Source organism: Equus przewalskii, chromosome 7 (assembly GCF_037783145.1).
Source record: "Equus przewalskii isolate Varuska chromosome 7, EquPr2, whole genome shotgun sequence".
Lineage (NCBI taxonomy): Eukaryota > Metazoa > Chordata > Mammalia > Perissodactyla > Equidae > Equus > Equus przewalskii.
In genome coordinates this window covers 47640517-47666254 of record NC_091837.1, presented here as the reverse complement: position 1 = coordinate 47666254, position 25738 = coordinate 47640517, and the positions used below count along the sequence as shown (strand labels likewise).

The window sequence follows — 25738 nt, the reverse complement described above, 5'->3', positions numbered from 1 at the left end:
AGCACGAACTCCTCAGGTCTGGAGTTGAAGAATGAGTCATTTCTAAAAACAGGGAAATGCTTGTGATTTAGCATTCTAATTCTTGGGGGAAGGGCTCTACTCAAAATAGCCACGCAGATTTAGTAAAATTGGCACCTTCTTTTTAGAACAGTGAACTTGCAGGATTCCTGAGAAAACTGGGCGTAGCTGAAGCTTAAGCTTTTAGTCAACGATTGTTGTGAAAGCCAAGAATAAAACCATGATGACCTTTCAAATCAAGATGACGTCAGACTCCATTAATAATCCAAATGTAGACGTGATTGTTTTTTGTAGATGGAGCCTAGCTGCTAGCCTGGTTCAAGATTCCTTAAGTGTTTGGAGAAAGAACGTAAAACACCAGGTGAATGAAGCTCATCCATGCCCTGCCTTAACTCCCTGCCAGCTCCCTCCTGTCCCATCTTCCACATTTTTTGACTGTGTGGAACACTTACAAGTCTTGACCTTCCTTGCAGGATTAGCCCCATAAAAGCAATGGCCTAATTAAAATCATGTCACCGAAATAGTTATTCTCACTGGTACCCAGACTCAAAATTTCTGAGTCTTTTTTGATACCTTCCTGGATCTCATATCTTGTAAATCGTGTCCTTCAAGTTCTTTTTGGAAATGTGCCTTTTGTCCCTTCTTTTCTAAGTCTAAAGCTATGCCAGTTTGAGGCCTGGTTATATCATGCCTGGAACTCTAAAATCACTTCCTGGAGGCATTCTCCTTTGACAATAAAAGTATGCCCATAAGTTTAAAAATGTTTTCATTATCCTTGGTGATAAGTCTGTAAATGCTAACAATTTTCTATGCACTAAATTATCTTTAAAGTTATTAGTTGTATTGATCAAAAGCATATAAATGTATTGTAAAATTTGATAATTATTAAATATAAAATGTAAAGACTGTTGAAAATACATCTTTTGTTGAGATGGATGAAGCTAGCTTTTTTCCCAGTTTATCAATCTACAGATGAATATTATTTATCACTAGAATGTGACAGTGTTCAACTTCACGTTTCTGTTCCTCTTGTCCTTTCCCCTCTCCTCCTCTGACTCCTCCTCCCACCCTCTTCCTTCGTCCCCTCTCCCTTCCTTTCTTTTTTAGTCTAGATTTAGGTACTAAGAAAGCTTGCTGACAAAAGTTGGTGGAAATGGAAGGAGTTTTGATATAAGAATATTAATTATTTGAAGTTCTTCTAAGTCGCATGTCAAAAGAATATAGTGATCTATAATAAAAAATATTTTTAATTATTTAGCAGCTAATGACTAATTTTGTAACAGGCAAGAATTGGAAACCATTTGATTTGCAAAAAGATTTGTTACCCAGTCATTAAAATCATTTAATTTCTCAATATGTGGAAAGTGTAATAAAAAAACCTTCAATGTATCAGCTATTATTCCAATTAATTTTTAACTTTGAAGTCCCTTGTTTATGGAGCTAAAATTACATGAAACTGGGGTAAAAAAATAAGCCCATAAAATTGGACTTTGTGCTTTAGGAATTTACCCATCATTTCTGAACACAGAACTATGTATTAATGCCAAATTTAAATTATCTAAGAAGTCATTTCAAAGTCTTTAAAAATTATGATGCTTGGGAACTATTATATATAAATAAATTCTGATTTTATGATAAGTGATTTTTTATAACTATATATTTGACAGAACTGGAACAGATTTGAATCTGCAAAAGAGGAACCAATTCTAATTCAACGAAGCTGGTTTTGTAGAGTTTAAGATATTATATCCTAGAACACTTTAGAAACATTTTGTCTCATATCTGTGTGTAAGAGGATGGTCTGTTCTTAAGATTACAAGTTATATTTTTGTAAAAATTGACCAAAAAATCCTATATGGCCACTATTAATTATAGAGCATATAAATGATGTATTAAATTAAAAGACGCATCAAGTTAAGAGATGAATTAAATATGACTGCTAAGTGCATGGTTTATGGTAGAAATCTGTAACATAACCTCTTTATTTTAATCTTCAGCCCAAATGTGCTGGAAACAAATGAGCGTAGGCAAATGCAGGCAAGTAGGAGGTTTGAGCCCAAGTTAAAAATAAATGTATATTTAGAGTATCTAATGTTTTGGCAAAAGTTAATGAAAATGTTTCTTCTACTGGGTGAATAATATAAGAAAATATAAAACATTAACTTACCTATTACCCATATATCCCTTTTACTCAGATGAACTGTCATTTTATAGAAATAATCATGGAAATTTTTACCTCTTCTGGAATCATGCAAAATATTCAACTGAGACACTCTGGCCTGGGTTCCCTTCAGCAGCAGAGCCTGAGACAGGAGCTTGGCCGCAGGTGGCTTATTTTGAGAAGTGATCCCAAGGAGTAGAAGTGGGAGATAGGAAGTGTTGAAAGAGAGAAGGAGGAAAAGCCAGTCCAAGGGTCTGTTGTGGAGCTGGGTCACCACTGTGGGCAACTGCAGCTCAACCCTGCTAAGGACCCTTTGAGGAGTCGTGTGAAATATGCCTCAAAATTGTCCACCCAGAGGCTATATTAGAAGACTATTCATCCTTTGGTTCTTGTTCCTCTTGGTTAAGGGTTACCTCATGGGATATTAACTATCTCCCTTCCAGGTTTGTGCATGTGTGAAATGTGGGTGTCCCATATGGCAGCAGCAGAGAGGCCCTGGGATAGAGAGAGGATGTGAGGTGCCACTGGGGTTAAACCAGTGTTTGCAGCTATTGGCTACAGTGCAGGAGTGGGCCTAGAGGATGGGAGATGGGGCACAAGAAGTGTCTGATTAACATCTTGACACCGAACACTGTTATTACTAAGAATGATGAAAATACAGAGGTGGGGGGCTGGCCCAGTGGCCCAGCGATTAAGTTTCCATGTTCTGCTTCAGCGGCTAGGGGTTTGCCGGTTCGAATCCCGGGTGCAGACATGGCACTGCTTGGCAAGCTATGCTGTGGCAGGCGTCCCACGTATAAAGTGGAGGAAAATGGGCAGGGATGTTAGATCAGGGCCAGTCTTCCTCAGCAAAATGAGGAGGAATGGTGGCAGATGTTAGCTCAGGGCTAATCTTCCTCCAAAAAAAAAAAAAAAAAAATTAAGGCAGCAAATTAGTGTCTCAGCATACAAATTGTTTTCTTTTGTTTTACAAATACTTACTAATCTAAGAAACATGGATAAGGCCTGGAAATCTTGCCATGTGTTGTCACCTAGGTGGGCTAGAGTGGCACTCTTTCAGTTTTTACTACATTCTTTGCTTTGCTTTCCCCACAATCCTCTCTCAGAAGTGCTGCATCCTTTGACACTAATTAGGGGGTAGAAGAGGTGAGACTTAGAAGAAAATTGTCTTCCCTTCTGCCTCTCCATTCTACCTTATAATGAAGGTGATGATCAAAAGAGGCCTGTACTAGTGCCTGGAATTTTCCTGTTCTTTAGCATCCTGGAAGTTTTTACATCACAGTTCAGTTCACAGTGGAGGAGAGGTAAAACTTTTATTCTTGAAGTGGGAACCCTGCAATGCAGGGTCACTGAGAATGGGGAGGCCAGGAAAGGAGAACCAGGATAACCTTCCCCAGGTTCTCAGGCAAGTCAGCTTTAGGAAGAAACAGATGGAAGCTGAGGATATGGAACTTGATTTCCTTACAGCTGTCCATGTCTGTGTACACCTCAGCAAATCTGTCTTTTCCAAGGATTGCCTCACCTTGGTTGGATATCTGAGATATATGACATTATTGCCTGCTTTGCTGTTGCTTCGTGCAACCTGGATAAAACCCTATGGCCAGTACCTACAGCGATTTAGTCCAATTTTAGTCCATTGCCAGCAGTGAGCTCTCATGGGTTGCTGGGCTGGGGAGAAGATTTCTGAAGCATGGAGGTTATTTTCTTTACAAATCTTAGTGTTCTGGAATCGGTGAGTGAATAAAAGCAGATAGCCTTGTCAGCTCAACAGTATGGCATTTGAATTCTTGTTCAGATTCTTTCTTGGAACTTGTTTCTCATCACAGGAGATTATTCACCAAAATCAGTGAAACTGAAACGTTCTTTGTCAGCAGGAGAATATGACTAGATGTGCTCTCATTATATCCATTGGAAGCTTTTCCCCTAATCCTCAAAATATATTATTACATTTTGGATGACATTAAGAGATGAGTCTTTAGTCACAGAATTGTAGTAGGAGAGGAAAAAAGTAGTGTTGGTTACTTTTTATTGTTGTTAAAATGTGACTCATGCCCTTCAGTTGGTGAATTCTCATTGGAGCTTCAATGGAAGAGTAAGATGGAATAAAAAACCTTTTTTAATTGAAATAAGGTTTCTCTTGCATTTTATAGAACCACTTACAAAATGACTTAGCTCAATTGTTAGTACAGCTTTATAGCCATAGCTCTTTAAAGGAAATAAGGGCACATGAGATGAAGGGGCAAAAGGTCATTTTAAATATGTTTATTATTTTGGAAAGAAACCAACATAGTAATGCAGGACACTTCTAATTCCCAAAGAAAGTAGTTTTTAACATATATGTTAATATACTCTGGCAATAGTTTTATATTCATAAAAAAGGAAAAATTCTGGCAGTTTAAAATAATTTAAATCTAAACTGAAATAAGTTATATTGATCTGTTAAGTAAGCTTCAAAACATATTCACTGAAAAGGTCAGCAAATGTTAGTGAAAAATATGCAAGTCAATATCCATTGCATACCTAAATTCTTTGTCTTTATATGACATTTCAAGCAATTTTCCACATTCTGATTGGTAATAAGTTATGTGGTAATGGATTGCATTTATATAATAATTTTTAGGAAAAATTTTTGAATTCTTGAAATAGATGCGTTTTTAATGAAAGCATGTTTTTCACTAGGTCATCTACAAACCATTGAAATGATATGAAGGCCCTCTCTGGAAGGTAAGTTGGGATGGTTTTATAAAACTGGAAAGAACTCTCAGCTGCTCTGTTTGTGTTAAAATTTGTTTCAATTGTTTCTGAAGTATATGTGATTTAATCATTCTTTCATCTTATAAATCATTTTTGTACTGCTAGACTTCATTAGGCTTCCACTGGTTATAGCAATTACTGTCTTTTGTGTAGAGGTCTAACACTTTTAGGTGACCAAGTTTGTATGGAACAGAGTAGGGGAAAATATATCTTTTTCTTACTTAAATCATAGAATTACAGTGTTATTTTTGTTATGAACATTGAACCATGGAGGACTTAGGAGGAGTTTAATATGTGAATTGACACAGAGCACACATATAAAATCTTTCTGGTTCTAAAAATTTCTGTGCATTTTGGAGTTCAGTTATTTCTGGAGTTAACTATTTTAGAGAACATAATTTCTTTTGCAATTTCAAGCACTACCTCTATACATTTATATGCATGTATGTTTATATTGTTTAAAATAAATACAGGATAATTCTCTTTTTTTAGAATTTCATCCAGGACTTTGAGGAAATTGTTTTTGAAGCCCACAACTGATATATTTCCTATAAATATCCCTGAACAGTATTGTTAGAATTATAAAGTGTTCATCATTGATCTTATCAGTTTGGTATTTCTTCTGTTCCTGTCATCCTGAGTGGTGTTTTCATTACTGTACCCACTGCCTGAAAGTTCACGTTTGATCACTTTTGAATGTTCAGTAGTACTGTCTGGGTGAAAGACTCAGATGGAACTGTCATAACTTAATTACTTTTTATCAGTCAGGTGTTTCAATCTAGATATGTCAGCTTGGAAAATCTTTGTCATTTTTCCTTAGAGTTCAAGATTTTTTGGCTGGAGATTATGCTGGGTAGTGTTAGAACATGGAGTCATTTCATGGTATAGGAAACAGTAAGTATTATAATCCTTATAAAATTTCAGCATCTAAATTTTGAAAAATTAAAAGTTTTCCCATCTTTTTTCCTTTTGCCTTAATAATTTAATATTTATTTTGAAGGCCTGATGCAGTCCATAATATTTATCGCCAGGGATGCAAACACCTAACTCAACCAGTATGCACGGTAGGATGACACACGCATCTTTTGCTCAAACTGTGAAATCAGTTCTGCAAGTGATTGTCCTAAATCATTCGTATAAACTGCTTTGTAAAATCTTGGAGTTCTATGCAGTGGTGCAGAAGGCACTTGAATATGTTTTTATTTGAGAACAAGTAAAGTTGTGGAATCTCCATTTTAAAAATAGCAAGTTTTCATGGGATGAGAGATGAGTGATCCAAAAACATTCATACAGAGCTTTTTGTGTGTGCGAGTATGTATATATGTATATGTACATATACATGTACATATACAAATAATGTATATACGTGTGTAGGTGAATGTGTATATTTGTACATGGGTAAATCTAGATAATGGAAGTTTTTCTGGTGTTAAAATGAAATTTAAAGCCTATATCAAAATCGAGATTTTTAGGTTCTCCGTATTCACTTCTGACTCTCTTACTTTAACCAGTCAGGAGAAAAGTGAGTTTTTCCCCTTCAGAGATTAGTCTAAGACTGGAGCCTAGACATGCTTTCTTGTTTTCCGCTTCAAGTCCTTTAGGGTTGTCAACATGCATGGCAGTCTGTCCGCTCTCTAGAGCGCAGCACCTGCCTTTCTCAGTGTGAGCACTCTCAAGAGACCAGCAGTATTCCCTTTGGGGAGTCACAGACTTAGTTGCATTCCCCAGCAGTACAGCCTAATTACACAAGCTGGTCCCTTCAGTGTCTTCATACCCCTTCCTCCTTAAACATTAGACCAGAGGGCCAGGGAACTTCTCTCTTATCTGATTCATCTACTTGTTTCTTCTGTTGAGGCAGTCCTGGCCATTCTTTTCTGTTCCTGGTCTTGATTCATCTACTTAATACCAAAGTTTTTCCTCATTTGGGTCCTTTATCTTGTTCTTGTCTACCTTAAAACAAAAAAAAAATAAACAAGTTGTTCCGCCCACCCTTTTAAAATTTCTTGGTCTTTAACCTCTCTGGAATGATTAGCCCCTGGTATATTATGCCTCACATTGTTTTATGACTTTCTTTCTTACATACATGTCTACTTAAAGCTTGCGTATGAATTGCATGTCAGTACAAGTTAATGGGCATTCACTGAATGACTGCTACAAGGCAGGCTCTGTTCATTCTGTGGTTTTTTTGAGGTAGAAGCTTAGGTTATTGATGTGAGATCCTTTTTATTTGCTAATATAGGTGTTTACACCTATAAATTTCTTTTTTTTTAACTGTGGTAAAATACACGTAACATAAAACTTACCATCTTAACCATGTGTAAGTACATTCGCATTATCTTGCAGCCATCACCACCATCCATCTCCAGAATTCTTTTCATCTTCCCAAACTGAAACTCTATCCTTTAAATGATAACTCCCCTTTCCCCTTTCCCGCGGCCCTTGGCAGCCACCATTCTCTTTTCTCTCTCCGTGAATTTGACTAGTCTAGGTACCTCATATAAGTGAAATCATACAATATTTGCCCTTTTCTGACTAGCTTATTTCACTTAGCATAATGTCCTCAAGTTTCCTTCATGTTGTAGCATGTATCAGAATTTCTTTCCTTTTTAAAAATTTTTAATTGTGGTAAAAAAGCACATAACATAAAATTTACCATCTTAACCATTTTTAAGTGTGAAGTTCAGTAGCTTCAACTGTATTCACTTTGTTGTACAAAGTGGAATTCAACAGTATTTGTCTCTATGTCTGGTTTATTTCACTTAGCATAATTTCCTTAAGATTCATCCATGTTATAGCATGTGACAGGGTTTCTTTTTGTAAGACTGAATAATATTCCGTTGTATATATACACCACATTTTCTTTATCCATTCATCCATCAGTGGACATTTGAGTTGCTTCCACCTCTTGGCTATTGTGAATAATGCTTCAGTGAGCATGGGTGTCCAAATATCTCTTCAAGATCCTGCTTTCAGTTCTTTTGGATATATACCTAGGAGTGGAATTGCTGGGTCATATGGTAGTTCTATTTTTAATTTTTTGAGGAACTTCCATACTGTTTTCCATAGTGGCTGCACCATTTTACATTCACACGAACAGTGCACAAGGGCTCCAGTTTCTCTACATCCTCACTGACACTTTTTCTGTTTTTGTTTTTTTTTAATATTGGGCATTCTAATGAGCGTGAGGTGGTATCTAATAGTAGTTTGAGTTGCATTTCCCTAAAGACTAGTGATGCTGAGCATCTTTTCATGTGCTTGTTGGTCATTGTTTATTGTCTTTGGAGACTTGTCTAAGTCCTTTGCCCAATTTTTAATTGGGTTGTTTTTTTAATTGGTATTGAGTTGTAGGAGTTCTTTGTATATTCTGGATATTAACCGCTATGAGATATATATGATTTGCGGATATTTTCTCCCATTCACAGGTTGCCTTTTCACTATGTTGATAATGTCCTTTGATGCATAGATGTTTTTAATTTTGATGTAGTCTAATTTATTTGTTTTTTCTTTTGTCCTTGTGCTGTTGGTGTCGTATCTAAGAAATCGTTGCCAAGTCGAGTGCTATGAAGCTTTTCCCCTGTTTTCTTCTAAGAGTTTTGTAGTTTTAGCTCTGATGTTTAGAGATTGATTTCCCCTGAGCCCTTTCTTTCTCCTTGGCGTGCAGATGGCTGCCTTCTTGCTGTGTCCTCACATGACTTTTTCTCTTTGTGCAGGCATGGCTGGTTTTTCTTCCTCTTCTTAGAAGGACACCAGTCATATTGGATTAGGGCCTCATCCTTGTGATCTATTTTAACCTTCATTAACTCTTTAAAGGCCCTGTGTCCAACTCTAGTCTCATTGGTGGTTAGGTCTTCAACATATGAATTTTGGGAGGACACAGTCCAGCCTGTAACAATCACTGTGGTCATTCCAGCTGTCGTATGGATACTGTTTCCGTGGTGTATCTTTTTTCTATTCTCTAACTTTTGGCCTATTTGTGTCTTTGAATCTAAAGTGTGTCTCTTGTAGACAGCATATAGTTGTATCTTGTATTTTTATGCAGTTTGGCAGTCTCTGCCTTGTGTTTGGAATGTTTAATGAATTTATACTTAATGTTATTATTGAGTGGTTGGATTTACATCTGCCATTCTGCTGTTTGTTTCTGTGATCATGCTGTTCTGTTGTTCATTCTTCCTTTTCTACATAAAATAGATATTTTCTGTGTATCATTTTTTTTTTATATTTTACTATATTTTAAAATTATTTTCTTAATGGTTGCTCTAGGTATTATAATATGCACCTTAATCTGTCACAATCTACTTCAGATTAATACTAACTTAATTTTATAAAATATGAGAACTTTGCTTTAATATAGTTCCATTTCCTACCTCCCCTTGTGTTATTATTGTTGTGTATGTCGTGACCCTATATGTTTAAAAATCTAACAATACAGTGTTATATTTATTGCTTTATACAATCTTATGTATATGTTTGACTTTTTGTTTGAAAATATTTTTTTATTGAGCTATAATTCACATTGCATACAGTTCACTCATTTAAAGTGACAGAGTAATTTTTTATGTGTTCAGAGTTGTACAGCCGTCAGCACAATCAATTTTAGAACATTTCCATCACTCCAGAAAGAAACTTCATACTCATTAGCAATCATCCTCTTGCCTGTCAGTACCCGTCCCCTCCCAATTCCTAGGCAACCATTAATATCTCTCTCTGTAAATTTGCCTATTCTGGACCTTTCATATAAGTGGAATCTTTTAATGTGGTCTTTTGTTATTGGATTCTTTTGCTTGGCATAATGCTTTCAAGGTTCATCTATGTTCTAACATGTATCATTACTTCATCCATTTTATGGCCAAATAATATTCCATTGTATGGATAGACCATATTTATTTATCTATTCATTAACTGATGAATATTTGAGGTTCCCATTTTTTGGCTATTATGAATAATGCTGATATGAACATTAGAGTACGAGTTTTTGTGTAGATATATGTTAAGTTCATATATTTTTAAGAAGAAAAGAGAGGAGAAAAAATATGTTTATTGAATCTTTTATCCTTACTCATGTTTTTTACCTTTTCCAGTTGTTTGTTTATTTTTTCCAATGGATCTGGGCTACTCTCTGGAGTCGTTTCCTTGCTCCAGTATAGCTCCAGTCCCTCCCTTCTTTTTTGTACTTTTATTGTCATATATATTACATCTTGGTATGCTATAAGCTCCACCATAGAATTTTATAATTATTAAGTAGTTGCTTTAAATAATTGAGAAGAAAGGAGAAAAATATATTTTATTTTAGAATTACATATACAATTAACTTTACCAGTTCTTTTTATTTCTTGTTCAGTGTCACTTTCTCTCAGCCTAAAAACTTTCTTTACTCTTTTTTTGTAAGGTACACCTGCTCACAAGCCACTCTCTCACTCTTTGTTTATTTGATAGTATCTTCATTTTGTCTTCATTTAGAAGAATAGTTTTACCAGACATGGAAATTTTCTTTCAGCACTTTGAATATGTCCTCTTCCTTACCTCTGTCCTCTATTGTTTCTGATACTAAGTCTGCTGTTCATTTTATTGTGCTTCCCCTGTACCTTATGAGTCTTTTTTTTCATGTTACTTTTAAGATTTTCTCTTTGTTTTGGCTTTCAACAGTTTGACTAAGATGTGTCTAGGTATAGATCTTTCTGGGTTTATCCTATTTGAGTTTATTGAACTTCCTGAATGTGTAGATTAATGTTTTCATCAAATTTGGGAAATTTTCAACCATTATTTCTTCAAATATTTTTTTCAGCCTTTTTTTCTCTTCTTCTGTGACTTCAGTTGATTGTCTGTGATACAATCACATGTGTACATGTGAGAATGCCCTACAGTTATTTTTTTCTTCCGCCATCTCAAATTTTCTGTTGAGTCTCTCTTAGTGAATTTTTCATTTCAGTTCTTGTAATTTTCAACTCCAGAATTTCCATGTAGTTCTTTTTTATAACTTGCCTCTTTTTTTGGGTATTTTCTATTTGCTGGATTTTTGTCATTATACTTTATTTAATTCTTTAAGTATGATTTTCTTTAGTCTTTGAACATATTTCTAAGAGCTTAGAAATTTCTGGCTCATTTGCCATTTTGTTGCTTGCCCTAAACACATTTGGACTTCATGTGCTGTGATGTTGGCCTTTTCTGACCGTTTGCACTGAGATTGCTGTTGTTTTCCACAATGCCCTGGGCTTGGAATTTTCAAAGTCCTGCTCTAAATAAAGTTAGGCCTCGTATTTAAATCCTGCCCCATCTTGATACAACTTTGCTATAGAGTTAGAAGGAGGGGAAATGGAGCAGATCCAGGCTAAAACTACAGCAGCATCCACTATTCTTACTGAGATTCAGTAGATTTTTCTTGAATAGATGCGTTTCAACTTGTTGTATGTCTTTGGTCAATTTCCAGTGTTGTGAAATGGTTGTTTTGATTGAGATTTCATTGAATCTATAGATCCACTTGGGGAATATTTTTATTTTAGCAATATTGAGATCTCCAAGCCATGAATATTGCCTATCTCTCCACTTTTGAAATCTTAATTTCCTTTTACAATGTTTTGTAATTAAATTTATTCTTTTGTATTTATCTTTTGAAACTATTACAAATGGACTCCAAATTTTTATTTTCTGTTTTTGCTGCTAGTATATAAATAGAAAAATGTGGTTTTTTTCTGTTTTGAGTATTCACGTAAGGTACTGCAGCCTTGCTAAATTCACTTGTTAGGTAGGTCTCGTAGCTCTTTGTAGATTTCTTAGGGTCTCCTACATATAGAATCATGTTGTCTGCACATAAGGGTTGTTATATTTCTTTACAATCTGTATACCTTTTCTTTGTTATGCTTGCTTTATTGTACTAGATAGGACCTCTAGTACAATTTTAAATAGACTTGGTGAGAGTTGAGATCCTTATTTTGTTTCTTATCTTAGGTACAAAGCACTGAGCCTTTCATCATTGAGTTATTAGTTGTAGATTTTTCATAGATACCCTTAATCTGGTTAAGGAAGTTCTTTTCGTTTCCTAGTTTACTGAGAGCCCTCAGCATGCAAATCTGTTGAATTTTACTAAGTACTTTTTCTGCATTATTGAAATGATCATATGATTTTACTCATTTTATTAATATGGTTTATTACATTGATAGACTTTAGGGTGTTAGTAAAACAATCTTAATATTGTTGGGATAAATCCCAGTTGGTCATGATATATTATCATTTTAATATGTTGTTCGCTAATATTTTGTTAAGGATTTTTGCTTCTGTGTTCATGGTGGATATTGGTTTATATTTCTCTTTTCTTGTGATATTTATGTCTGGTTTTGGAATCAGAGTATTGCTCGTTTCATAATGAATTGGAAAGTGTTCCTCTTCAGTTTTCTGGAAGAGTTTGTGTGGGATTAGGTTTATTTCCTTCGTAATTGCTTGATAGAATTCACCTGTGAAGTCACATGGACCAGGAGTTGTTTTTGTGTGAGAAGGATTGTAATTACAAATCTGATTTCTTCAGTTGCTATAGGGCTATTCAAATTTTCTATTCCTTCTTTGGTTGGTGTTTGTAATTTTTGCCTTTCAAGAAATTTGTCCATTTTCTTTAGGTTATCCAACTTGTTAATAATATTCCCTTATTATGTTTTTAATGTTTATGATAAGTAGTGTTGTATCTGCTTTCATTTTTTTATATTGGTAATTTGTGTTCTCTCTTCTTTTTTGCCTAGATCAGTCTGGCTAGCAATTTATCAATTTTATTGATCTTTTCAAAGAACCAGTTCTTGATTTCATTGAATTTTTTCTATTTTTTATTTCATTGATTTTTGTTCTGTTTAAAATATTTCTCCATGCTTTGTGTTTAATTTGCTCTCTTTTATAGTTTCTTAAGGTCGAAGCTTAGATTGTTGATAGAGACCTATCTTCTTTACTAATACAGCCATTTAAAGCTCTACTTTCCCCTTTGTAGCTGTTTTAGTTTCATCCTACTCATTTTGGTATGTTGTATTTTCATTGTTATCCAGTTCACAATATTTTCTAATTTTTACTGTGATTTCTTCTTTGAACCAATGAATATTTAGAAGTGTGTTATTTAATTTCCAAATAATTGGAATTTTCCTTATTATTTTGTTTTTGATTTATAATTTAATTCCATTTTGGTCACTGAACACATCCTATATCATTTCTGTCTTGTCACATTTGTTGAGACTTGTTTGGTGGCTCTACATATGGATTATCCTAGTAAATGTACTTGAAAATAATGTGTATTTTGCTATGTTGGATGTAGTGTCCTATAAATGTTCAGTCATGGTGACGAATCATGTGAAGACAAATCTTCTATGTCTTTGCTTATTTTTGGCTAATTGTATCAGTTGCTGAGAGAAGGGTGTTAAAATCTCCAACTATGCTTGTAGAATTGTTTATTTCTTGCTCTGTTATTGATCACATATATACTTACAATCGTTGACTTCCTGATTAATTGACCCTTTTATCATTATGTAGTGGCCCTATTTATGTCATATAATACATTTTATTTTGAAATCTATTTTGCCTGATCTTAATACAACCACTCATGCCTTCATATCCTTACTGTTTGCGTAGTATCTCTTTTTCTATCCATTTACTTTTAACCTATCCATATTTTCTGTTTCTTGTAGATAATGTATATTTAGGTCCCTGTTAACCAATCTGACATTTTTTGCCTTTTAATTCGATTTCTTTTGAGAATGTGTTCCACACTCTTACTTACTCTTATGTCAGGTAATTTTGGATTGTATCCTTGGTATTATGAAGGTTAAGTTCTGGAGTTTCTGGATTCTGTTATTTTTCTGCATTAAATGTTATTTCCTTTGTTTTAGCAGGTCATTTTTGAGGCTGGTTTTGGGTTGTAAACTCTGTTTCTTGGGCAGCAGCTCTGGTCTGCATTCAGATAGTTTGTATTTAAATGACTGCTTTGAATCTTTTTGGCGTATTAGTTAGAGATGTGAATAGATAGGGTTTAGAGATCCCTTCCCTGTCTCTTTCTCTTGGGGTATTCTCCTACTTTCTTTGGTGTTTATGGGCTCTGTGGTTTTGCTTTTTGAATTCCCAGAGACAGAAAGACTGGGTTTTCCCACATGTGCCCTTGCTGCTGTTGTGTCACCATGTGGACTGTACTTGGTCCCAAGTGAAAAACTTTTGGGTATGGGAACTTATTTACATAGCTCCTCATTTCCTTTCCTCCTAGAGAATGTGCATTCCCCATCAGAGTCTGTCAACTTTTGTTCACTGTCCAGTTCCATTAGGTAGTTGCTTTTTGTTTTGTGTCCAGGTTTTATAGTAGTTTTCTGCAATGTGGGGTGGGGAGTGAAGGGGTTCCTCTGGTAGGGTATTGAAGCAGAAGTCTTTTTTTTTTCCATTCTTAAATCTCCTCACTTCCAAAAGACATAATTATTTCTTATTCTTCTTCCTTCCCTTTTTCCCTTTCTTTATCAATCTTATCTACTCCTCATTCTTTTACACTCAGTTCAAACATTTACTACACTCACCTCAAACAAAAGGTCCAGGAGAGTGAATAAGAAATTGGAGCTGTGGTATTTAAAGGACTTTACAGCCCAAGTGCATGCTAAGTTATATTTAATAGAAAGGATATTATTTACTTTGTATTATTTATATATTACTTTGTATATTCCTTTGTATTATTTACTTTGAGTAACTAAGAATAGGAAGGCCAGATTTGTCATAGATAAGCTACAGTGTACTTTGAAACTCCCAGTGTATCAGTTTTTCTCCCAATTTTTATCAGTTGGTATTTTAAATGTTGTTAAATTGAGCATAATTGTCATGTTAATACTTTTAATTTTATATATAGATAATTTTAGGGTTCTACTTTATGTGTGTGAATGGTGTTGTCTTAGTGACTTCTTTATATCCAAGGTAAAATCCACTGATAGCTGCTTCTTTATTGAATGCTTTGATGACAGTATTCATAGCTTCAGAGTTCGTTCCTAAGAATAGCCTTCAGCAGTCAAGAGAGGTAATTTTATGGATTCACTTATCTTTCATAAAACCTAAAGAACATTTTAAAAAACGTAAAGAATATAAGATAGTTTCAGTGTTAACGGTTAAAATCTTGTTGATTATACCATTTTAATGGAGGCGATTATATGAAGCTTGAAATTTGGCTTATGAATTAGTTGTTTATTAACATGTACTTGCAGGTATTTTCTGTTCATAAGTCTTTTTCATTTTGATTCTGTGAATGTAAGGGCCTCTTATTGGTTTTGGAAAAAAGCCTAAATGATTATTTAGTCTGCCCCTTAATTCATAGGTGAGGAAACTGAAGCTCATAAGACTGAAGTGATCTTCCAAGGTTACACAACTTGCAAGTGACAGAACCTGGACTCTGCTACAGGTGTTCTGATTTATTACAGTGTAGACTCCTCCTTCCTTTGTAGTAAACTGAGCAATTTATCAGTTTACGAGCAAGCAAGAAAATTGGGATTCTCCTGACAGAAATTCATAGTGCAGTTTTTTAATGTAGAATCCATAATCCATATTCCTTTAAATCAAAGCAGTAGTCTGAGATCTGTCTTGTTTTTCATAAATTGTGTAAGGAGTTAAAAGAGTGTATTTTCCAAAGTGACTAACTTTGGCCTTGCAAAGAACCCTAAACACTCCTAATCATAGTTGTCCCAACATTTCATAAAGTGGTAAGATTTGGCCCTGAATAACGCTATAAGAAATGAGGAAGAGGTAAGACAGGTATTTTTAGGGCAAACATTCTCTTTTTGTGAAATCACTATTTTTTAAAAACCAAAAAGCATCAGGGCAATTGTTGGCTCTCTTTAAATGATCTGAGTTTCTTGTGCTTATAATTTGCTTGCAGGTTAGTAAAACTGTGTTTCTGGATACCTTATTATACAATAACTTATTCAACAGTGTTGAGAACCTATAATTGTAAGTGAAAAATTCTCTGCTCATTTAGTTTTTATAATGTGTTTGAGTATTATTATTAATGATATGTAAACTTATGAATGATATTTTTTAAAGTGTTGGGAAAATTTTCTGTCCACACATGCATGGACAAGAGACCTGCGTCATTATTTCATTGTTGGTTGGAGGTTTTTTTTGAGGCCATAATATTTTTTTCTCCATGTGAATTTTATACTTTCCAGATCATTGTCATATTATCTCTTTTGAGTAAAAATACATTTCACTTTTATTTAAATCTTTGGATTATTTTAGGACTGGCTGGACAATAGAAGAGCGTTCTGCTTATAGCACTCACTACCGTTCCAAGGATCAGTTGGCGGATGAAGAGGATGATGCAGTTTCTGCTGTAGCCTTGAAGGAATCCATAGAGGTAAATAGGAAAACATAACCTGACCTTTATAGCTAACTCTGTCAGTAGGGTTTAACCAAGAATTTTTTTTTTAATGCAAAGTTTTGGAATTAAAATTTCTGACAACAATGGAAATAGTATTGCTCTTTGCCCAGTAATATTCTATTGCTATTTGTAATGTGTCTGTTATGGTAATACTCTCAAGTGTCTCTGTAGATATGCTCTAAAGATGAGCATGTGCCTATATGTATCTTTTTCTGTTAAAATTTTTGTAATCAGATTGTCATTCTCTTTGAAAACTGCCACCAGTAGGGGGATCATGCATAGCTTGACTTGCTGCCCTTTGTGACTTCACTGCGTATTTAAGAGTTTAAATAATGCAACCATAGTGATACTTACCTTTCCTGGTCAGTAGTTTCATTTAAAACCACTTGTAATCTGTAACTTCATTGTAAGGTAAAGCATCAGTAGTGAACGGAGAGGCCCTTATCTGAAGCGACATCAGTGCCTTATCCGTAGAGAAATATCAGCACGTGTAATTGAAATGAACGAGGTATTTTTTCCTTGGTATCAATGTTTTGGCTATACCTTTTAAATGGGAATTGAGTTTGGAAGAATTACAACTACAAAAGGAAGATGAGTTTCAATCCAAATAATTATATCGGAGCATATAAATTTGCCTACTAAATTTAATCCCTTTTTTTAATGAAATGAATTAGTTGCAGGATTTGAATGTTTCTAAATCAACAACTGTAATGAAGTTTGCTATTACCTAAGGAGTTTTATTGACTTAAAGGCCTATAAATTTAAATGAGAGATTTTGCTTCTTTTGATCGCTAATCTTAATTTATGATAGAACATTAAAGAATTTGAACTCTTCTATGTTTTGTTGAAGACATTCTGCAGGATTTATTGACAGTTGCTTTACCGGTTAAAACTACTGTTTTAAAGCCTAATATGTAATATGATAACTATAAATGTAATTTTTAGATCAGTGAACTTTGCAAAAGTAACATCTACCAGAGCATCTGAATATCATTAAAACTGTTCAGGTACATAAAGAAGGTTTAAATATCTATGGCCAAAATAATGTTAAACAAGAAAAAATAAAACTGTGCTAAATATTTTTTAACTTTTAGTCAGTATTCCCTAAGTGAAAAGAAATCCTTCCCTATTTATCTACCTTCAGTATAAGTTTAATGATAAAACCTGGAAGAACATATAAAGCATAGCAGTATCTTTCCCAGGATTATGGTAATTTTAAGACCTTTTTAATGGAAGTGACAGGTAAAATAAAAGCATACTAACTTGCATATCATTAAAAAACTTTCTTAAAGAAGTGTTTCCTCTTTAGTTTTCAAATTTTTGTGTCGTCAACCTCAACTATACCTTTCATTTTACTCATTTGAATATTGTGTGCCCATGTTAACTTTAAAATCATGAAGTTTTTGCCGTCTAGATTTTATAGCACCTGAAGTCAGTGAGAATTTTAGCCAGTGTTAAGCACTTTCAGGTTTTGCAGGTTATAGACAAATGTGTCCAACAGAACTTGAATGCAAATTCTGTGAGTCTTGACTCTGTTTCAGCTTCTGAAGTTTGGTCCAAAAAAGATAAAATCTCAAACGAGCTTTGAAGTATGTTGAATTACAGCTTGTGGTAGACTGGCTTCAGAGTGCTCTTGATCCTTGGATTCATAAGGTGCAAGGAAATTCTGGCACCAATTTGTGAAACAGATCTATTCTTGGTGTCTATAGACTTTCTAAAGAAAATTAGGAACTCTGGGACTGCAATTATAAAACCATCTGAATTAACATAAAACCATTCTTATTTCCTCAACTGCTTTTGGGTTTGTAAACAGACCTATAAGAAAGTAGGCGAACAATATGTCTGCACTGAAAAAGTGACCATGTTATATGATAGTTTTGGTCTCATTTTACCTCCACCCAAAATGAGGGCCTCCAAAAACTTAAAACATTTTCTTTTAGTTCTGTTGCTGTCTTGAGATTAGGCCTCCAGGGAGAAAAGTATAAAACAAATCAGAAATATTGGCTTCGTGGTTGTTGCCTTAATGGCAACTTGAAAATATTTCAGAAAAAAAAAATTGAAGGAGAAATTTAAGCACAGTATTGGTATAGAACTGTACTGTTCAATACAGTAGCTACCAGACACTTGTGGCTATTTATATTTAAATTAGAATTGAATTAAAATTTTAGTTTCTTGTTTTAACAGGCCAAATTTCAGGTGCTCAATAGTTGTATGTGGCTACCACCTTGGACAGTGCGTACATAGAATGTTTCCATCATTGTAGAAAGTTTTATTGGATAAAACTGGGATAGGCTCTGGCATTTGGTGTGGTACTAGCAAAGTGGAGGTTTTATTTGTTGAAGGTATCTTGGTTCTATAAGATCTGTATCTTGATTCTGAACTCTATCTGTATTATAAGAAGTAATGAGCAGATGATGCTAAATTTTAACCAAATGAGAAAGTAATACCAAACTCTTCTGATTTAAGAATAAATGATTGCTAATTAAAATAAATGCACAGCAAGATGAATGTACACCAACATTGGGCTGACAAAGATTGTACATCCATATGAGAATGAGGCAAATTTATATATATTGATATATTTAAGATTCGTAGTTCAGTAGAAAGGGCAAGGTATAAAATGATATATCTAATATGTATGCTTCTACTTGGGAGAAAAAAAGCAGGGACATACACACACACATTTGTGTAGGCTTAGATCATCCCTGGAAAGATGAGAAATTGTTAGCATTTGTTGCTTTGAGGCTGGGAAAGGGGGAAAACAGGGTCTCTAGGACTGATAGGTATCTGAGGGAGAATTGCCTTTCTCTGTATATCCTTTTATTTATTTATTTATTTTACTTTGTGTAAATATCTATTGCAAAATAAAACATAAAGAAGATTACAGAGCAGGGCCTTAATAATCACCAGGTACCAAAAAGAATAAGTGTGCTGTAGATGGACTTATACTGAGGAAAGATGGAGTATGGGGTTATCCTCAAAGTGCGTTTGGATAGAGTTAGGAAAACTTAGAGATGAGTACTGGGGCACCAATACTGGCAATACTGGCTATTTTCTGCAAAGAGGGAAATTATTAGGGTTCTATAATGTATTACTTTAAAAGTTTAATATTATTGAGATACAGTTTTTATGCAATAAAATGAATGCATTTTACGTCTCCAATTTGATGTGTTTTGACAAACCTATATACTGTGTGTAACCACCACTCCTACAAGATATAGAACATTTTCATCACCTCAAAAAGTTCCCTTGTGCCCCTTCCCAAACAATACTCTCACCTCCATCTCAGGAAACCACTCATCTGCTTTCTGTCATTATAGGCATGGTCAGTTTTGCCTGTTCTAGAATTTCACGTGAGTGGAATCATACCGTGTGTGCTCTTCAGTGCCTGTCTTCCTTCACTTACTATGTTGTGTGTATCAGTAGTTTGTTCCTTTTTATTGCTGAGTAGAAGGCAGTCTGCTTCTGGTCTTAATTAACCAAATGTGGATTGTCTGTAGCAAACAGCTTGGAATTAATGACCTCTCTCCTACTCTATCCACTTCTCCCTAGATGCCCACCCCCTTGATACACATTTGTAAGCTGTCCCATAGGCCAGGAATCATAAAGTAGTTTAACATTGATTTAAATCAGACAAAACCGACAGCTGAAATCTAGGTGGGCAGAAGTAGGAGCAGAAGACCTGTGTTGTTAATGTGGCTTAGCTGCTCACCTGGGTGCCTCTGACCCTCTGGGTCCCATGTCTGGGTATGATCCTGTGCCCAGATAACTTGGGTTTTAAATACTGTTACACTTCAGGTGTTAGAACATTTCTCGTAGTGGGATCCCATTTATGTAGAATAAATGAAAATTAAACCTAAAAAAAAGTCCCTGACACAAGGTGAATGGCATAGAAGTCAAGAATGAGACACCATGCTGGGCTCTGCAAAGAACTCATAAGCATTAACCTTCATAAATAGATTAAGTTTTCATAATATAGCCAATAGCTGCTAAGGAGAAATTATAGTAAATTGGAGAATGTGTTATTTTATTTTATTAATAAACGTCTTTCCGTTCTTTTTAGCATCAGTTAGCACAAATTGTTTAGAAGACATGTGTTATACCCAACTATAAAACAGTATATGTAGATTGAATCTTCTTCAGCTAACCTACTATGGACCTTTTAAAACAAGTAAATCAGAGGTCAAGGAAACTTTTTTTTTTTTTTAACACAACTGACTTTTTTTTTTTTTACAGATTTTATTTTTTTCCTTTTTCTCCCCAAAGCTCCCCGATACATAGTTGTACATTCTTAGTTGTGGGTCCTTCTAGTTGTGGCATGTGGGACGCCGCCTCAGTGTGACTCGATGAGCGGTGCCATGTCCGCGCCCAGGATTCGAACCGCCGAAACACTGGGCCGCCTGCAGCGGAGCGCTCGAACTTAACCACTTGGCCATGGGGCCGGCCCCAAGGAAACTTTTTTTAATAGCTGTCAGATAGATGTGCTAAGGGAAGATGAATATGATTCAAGTATTTGAGGATGATGCTATGGAGAGTGTTTCTTGTCTCTAATTATAACTCAGGAACTATCATGTTTATTACAGATTCACAGTCTGTAAATGAAGCCAGTGCTTACTTTTATGCATCCAGCTAACTTTCAGCATAGAAAGGAAAAGAGAAAATAGTAGTGTTGACTTATATATGGGCAGGAGTATTAAATATGACTAGAGTGAAATGATGATTTTCTATTAATAAATTATGAGTGATGCATTTGGTTGCAGTGTGTGTTTTCAGTGCCTCCAGATTGGCTTTTTCCCTGTCTTCAAACCTGTATTCACAGGCTATATCTGAAAAAATTATCCAGCATTCCATTTCCCTTTCTATGGTGTTTTAAATTGCATAGTGTAGGTATTCTCCCTCCCCAAAAAACATAAATGTGAATTATATTTTTATGTTGTTAGAGCTGTCAGAACAGACTGACAAAGACTTTGAAGAGAACGTTGCCTGTCACTAATGTGGTACCATGAATAATTCTACTGTGGTTGAGCTGAGCTTCATAAACACTAAAAAATTTATGAGGTGAAAAAGGAGAAAAGTGTGCTTACCTATGTCACCTTGGCATGTAGATCTGATTTGGGGGGAGCAAAAATGTTTAGTTATGAGCCAGTTGAGATTAGGAGTACAAAGTAGGGAAGATTCCTAAGGCTAACTATATTACTCCACTTACAACAATGTGATTCTAATATTAAGGTCAAGGTTCTCAGAATAAATATTTTTCATTGCTGTAACCAACCAACTTTACAATGATAATTTTCTAGCTTATTCTTCCTACCTCTTTAAAGGGAAACTATAAATAAAACTAACTTCAAAATTATGTTGTTAATATAGTAGATGGATTTATCTGATTTTTCATTTTAGACTTCCCAAATCTATGCTAAGATGGGATGCAACTCACGTCATGAAACTCTATATTTATATTTTGTTTTTAGGGACCTAAATGTATAGAAATTCCAAATTACAAGGAAGAATGCTTTCTATGATTGACTTTACCTTGTTTTTATAAGCTTTGACTTACTAAGAAAATGTCCTTATCAGTCTGATTATGTGGGGGCTGTGTGTGCTTAAGATTGCTGAATGAAAATCAGCTCATGGTTTCCAAATGTTAGTGCCATCTGGATTTTTTTTTTTTTTTAACAGAAACAGTTTTTAAAATATGTTCTTAAGGAATGCATTTTGTAATCTAATCAAGGAATGCATTTTGAATTTAATCAAGCCTATTACAGTGTTAATAAATCAGAGAAGTCTTAACTCCTTAGATATATATGGTGTAATGAATTGTTAGAAGTAATTAATGTAATTGTATGGTATCTGCATGGCAGATGTTGAATGTATTTAAAATTTAGAAAGACATTAATCTGTATGTGATTAACTAATTGTTATATTCAATTTCTAAGGAAATTTTCTCTCACCTTTTTCTCTCTGTTAGGAATATGTTTCAGTTATTGTAGTGTACCAACCTGTGAACTAAAAGTTTTGATGGAAACATTAAAGCGTATGTGATGTAAAAATCTTTTATTTGTTTTAATTTTGTCTTCTTATTTTGTTTTTCCAGAAAGCGAAAACATGCTAACAGAAACTAGATAGGGAAATGTCCAGCTTTCTTAAATGATTAAGGAGTGTGACATGGCCACAGGTTAAAAAAAAAGACAACAGTACCAGAAAAAACCCCAAACTACTCTTTAACACAACCTATTATCATAGATGTTGACACTTTGTAGTTTTGTTTGATTCTATATTTTAGATAAGTTTTGGGTTTGAATTTAGAATTATGTTTGATAAAACTATTTTGAAATTTTAAAAGGGCTATTTAAAATTTCTGCTCATGGAGGAGGCTTGGCTGATAGAGTAATATTTTTTTTTCTTTTAAGAAAAAGAAAAAGTTAAAGTTAACAGTTTGGGGCTATAAATTCATTTTGGCTACTTAATGAAAATTCTGCTTATGAATCTCAGAAGACTTGGTTTTTGGAGTCTGACTGTCTGGGGTTTGAATCCTTTCTCTGCCACTACTAGTGGTAACTTGGAACAGTTCATTAACTTCTCTGAGCCTCAGTTTTCCCATCTATAAATAAAGGGGTTGGTTGTTTCCAGCTTTTGGCCTTTTATGATTGTATGAATGCATACATGAACTTGTCTATTTAATGATCAGTCTACCTTTCAGTAGTAACTTTGTATGTCTTCACTCTCCATTAGTTATGAATTATTAAGAGTTGGCTGTAAATACTCCAGAAATCAAAATACAATCCAATAAAAAATACAGAATTTAATATAAAATCTAATATAGAAATTAAATATTGAAAAAATTATTTATTACTTTGTAAATTAAAAAATTATCACGTTTCTTAGATTTTAGACACCTAACAGTTGCTTTAGACTTTAGTTTTGATGTGTTTATAAATAAGTTCACTAAAAGAGAATTGATTTAGTTGTCTGTGAGTTTATGATTAACTATCAATTTTAATCATGATCTAGTTTCCCCTCAGTGGGCTCCTAGATTCAGTTTATATGTGCCCAGGAAATGTGAAGAAATGTTGATATTAAAGTAAACTGAGCAGAAATATTCTGTATCTGTCCAAATGTACCTCTGGCATTGCTTTACTTCAGTTCCGCCAACATTTATTCATATCAGCAATAATAGCTTTGAGAACGACAGCATTTAAGTAGTTTTGATTATTAATTGCAGGCTGGAATATTGTATTGCATTCATCCTCAGTGGACTCCTTAAATAATAACAGCTTCAATAGATATAGTTCACATAGCCTAAAATTCACCCATGTGAAGTGTACCATTCAGTGGTTTTTAGTGTATTCACAGACTTATGCAATTATGATTGTCAATAGGCTTTAAAACAGTATCTTCACCAAGAACCATCAAAAGTAAGAAGAGATACTAACAACATTTAAAAGATGTAGAAAATGTCCAGAGTTAGATGACATATAAAGATTAATTCCTTTAACCTGGACCAAAGAAAAATTGATACCAGAACTACAACCAAATTAAGTTTTGGGTTTTTTTAAACCTTAGTCAAATTAGACAAATTAGACAGTGTCAAATTAGACAGTGTCATCTGGGAAACTTTGAGATGTTTGACTCTGATCTGAAAACCCTATTTTATATATCTACAATAAAATTCAATGGACTTATACACAAATAATTATAAGCATTATTTTCTGAAAGATTGGTATAGATAGATAAATCCACATTTTATATAAATAGTAAGTAAATAGGGTTAAGATGATTTCATGAATTGAATTGGAGAGTTGAAGGTAACTGAGTCGCTCTTAATGCCAAGGAATTGTACAGAATAATCTTGCACCATGTGTTTACTAAAGGAGGCTGGTAGATATACATCCTGCTCCAAACTGTCTACATAGTTTGCCAGTGACTTCTCAGGATGAAAAACTAAAATGTTAGTGGACAGAATCCAGATCTTGTGGTTGAAATTCTTAGTTGTCTTACATTTTAGTACAAAATTGTATGAATTTTAAAACTCTGCTCCTTTCCTTCTTATTTCAGCTTCTACCATACTAGTTCAGCTCTCTGTCCTCTCAAATCCAGTTTACCGCAGCAGCCTTCCCTGTAGTCTTCCTGCCTTCTGGGACCCCACTGCATTCTGTCCTTAGAGGGAATTGCATCAGAAGACTTTCAGGAACTCTTCCAACTCAAATTCTGTGAAATACTGCATTATTGCTGCCAGATTAATTTTAGAAAGGTACTTTTTTGAGCATAAATTTTTTTTTCCTTTTGGAAAAAAAATCTTATGGGTTCTTGAAACTATAGAATAAAATGCAAACTCTTTATCCTGGCATTTAAGGACTTTCTTAACCCTCTCACCACCTGATTTTTCAGCTTTATTTACAATTATTCTCTGCCATGATCCCTGTAAACGCTTTTGACCAAACACTGTGTCATTGGTCCAAAATGTCCTCTGTTGAAATACTGATTTTGTTTTCGTGAGTGGACCTTAAACCTAATTTCTGTCTAAGTGAATGCCAAAATTTATTTATCTGGCATTGGTAGCACATCATTCAAGATTCAAAGAATACAGTGTTGAAATCTCTCCTATTTTTATCTTTACCAAAAGCCTGGTTGCAAAAACAGAATCACCCGAACTAATAAAACTTTTAGAAGATTTCCTGAAGATCATGTAGTCAATTTATTCTTCCATACAACCCTAAGTTCACCCTTAAGTAGTAACCAGTTTTTGACTATTATAAATAATGTTGTATTGTGCATTTATATTTGGTCACATCACTTTATTACTGTAGGATTCTTGGAAGTGGGTTAGTGGGTGAAGTGTATTAACATTTTTGAGCCTATTGTTGCATATTGCTAAGTTATTTTCCAAAAAGATATATTATTTTACATGCCGACTTTAATGCCTACACTTTATTGCATATTACTAAATGCATATAGTGAATCCCTGATTAAAGAAATTAGAATGATTTCAGTTATCTGAAAGAAAAACTCTTAAAGGAAAAGCACATTTGTTCAACCCACTGAAAACTCTTTCCTCAAAATTGTAGGCTTTGGGCGAACACACTTCTAACCACCTTTTCTGTTGCCACCCTGGTCCAAGCCACCGTTGTCTCCCACAGGGACTATTAAAACAGCCTCCTAACTGGCCCTCAAATTCCATCCTTCCCCCTACAGTTCCTGCCCCAGGAATCCTTCTAAAACATAAGTGTATGATATCCTTTGCTCAAAACATCCGGTAGCTTTCAGGTGGTCTCACTTAGAATGAAAGGCAAAGTCCTTCCAATGACCCACGAACCCTTCCAGTCCCCTTTTACCTCTGTCCTCATCTCCTGGTTAGCTCTGCTTGCTTCTCTCCAGCCTTACCAGCCTTGCTGTCCCTGAAGGAAGCCAGGCATATTCCTGCCTCAAGCCTGGCTGTGCTGGTCCCC

The 25738-nt window shown here is 34.6% G+C and overlaps 1 pseudogene; it reads left to right on the top strand.

Moving 5' to 3' along the window:
• The first annotated feature begins 259 nt into the window (after nt 1-259).
• The window catches only part of LOC139084890 (oxysterol-binding protein-related protein 1-like), a 40165-nt pseudogene continuing 14686 nt past the window's right edge, over nt 260-25738 (top strand).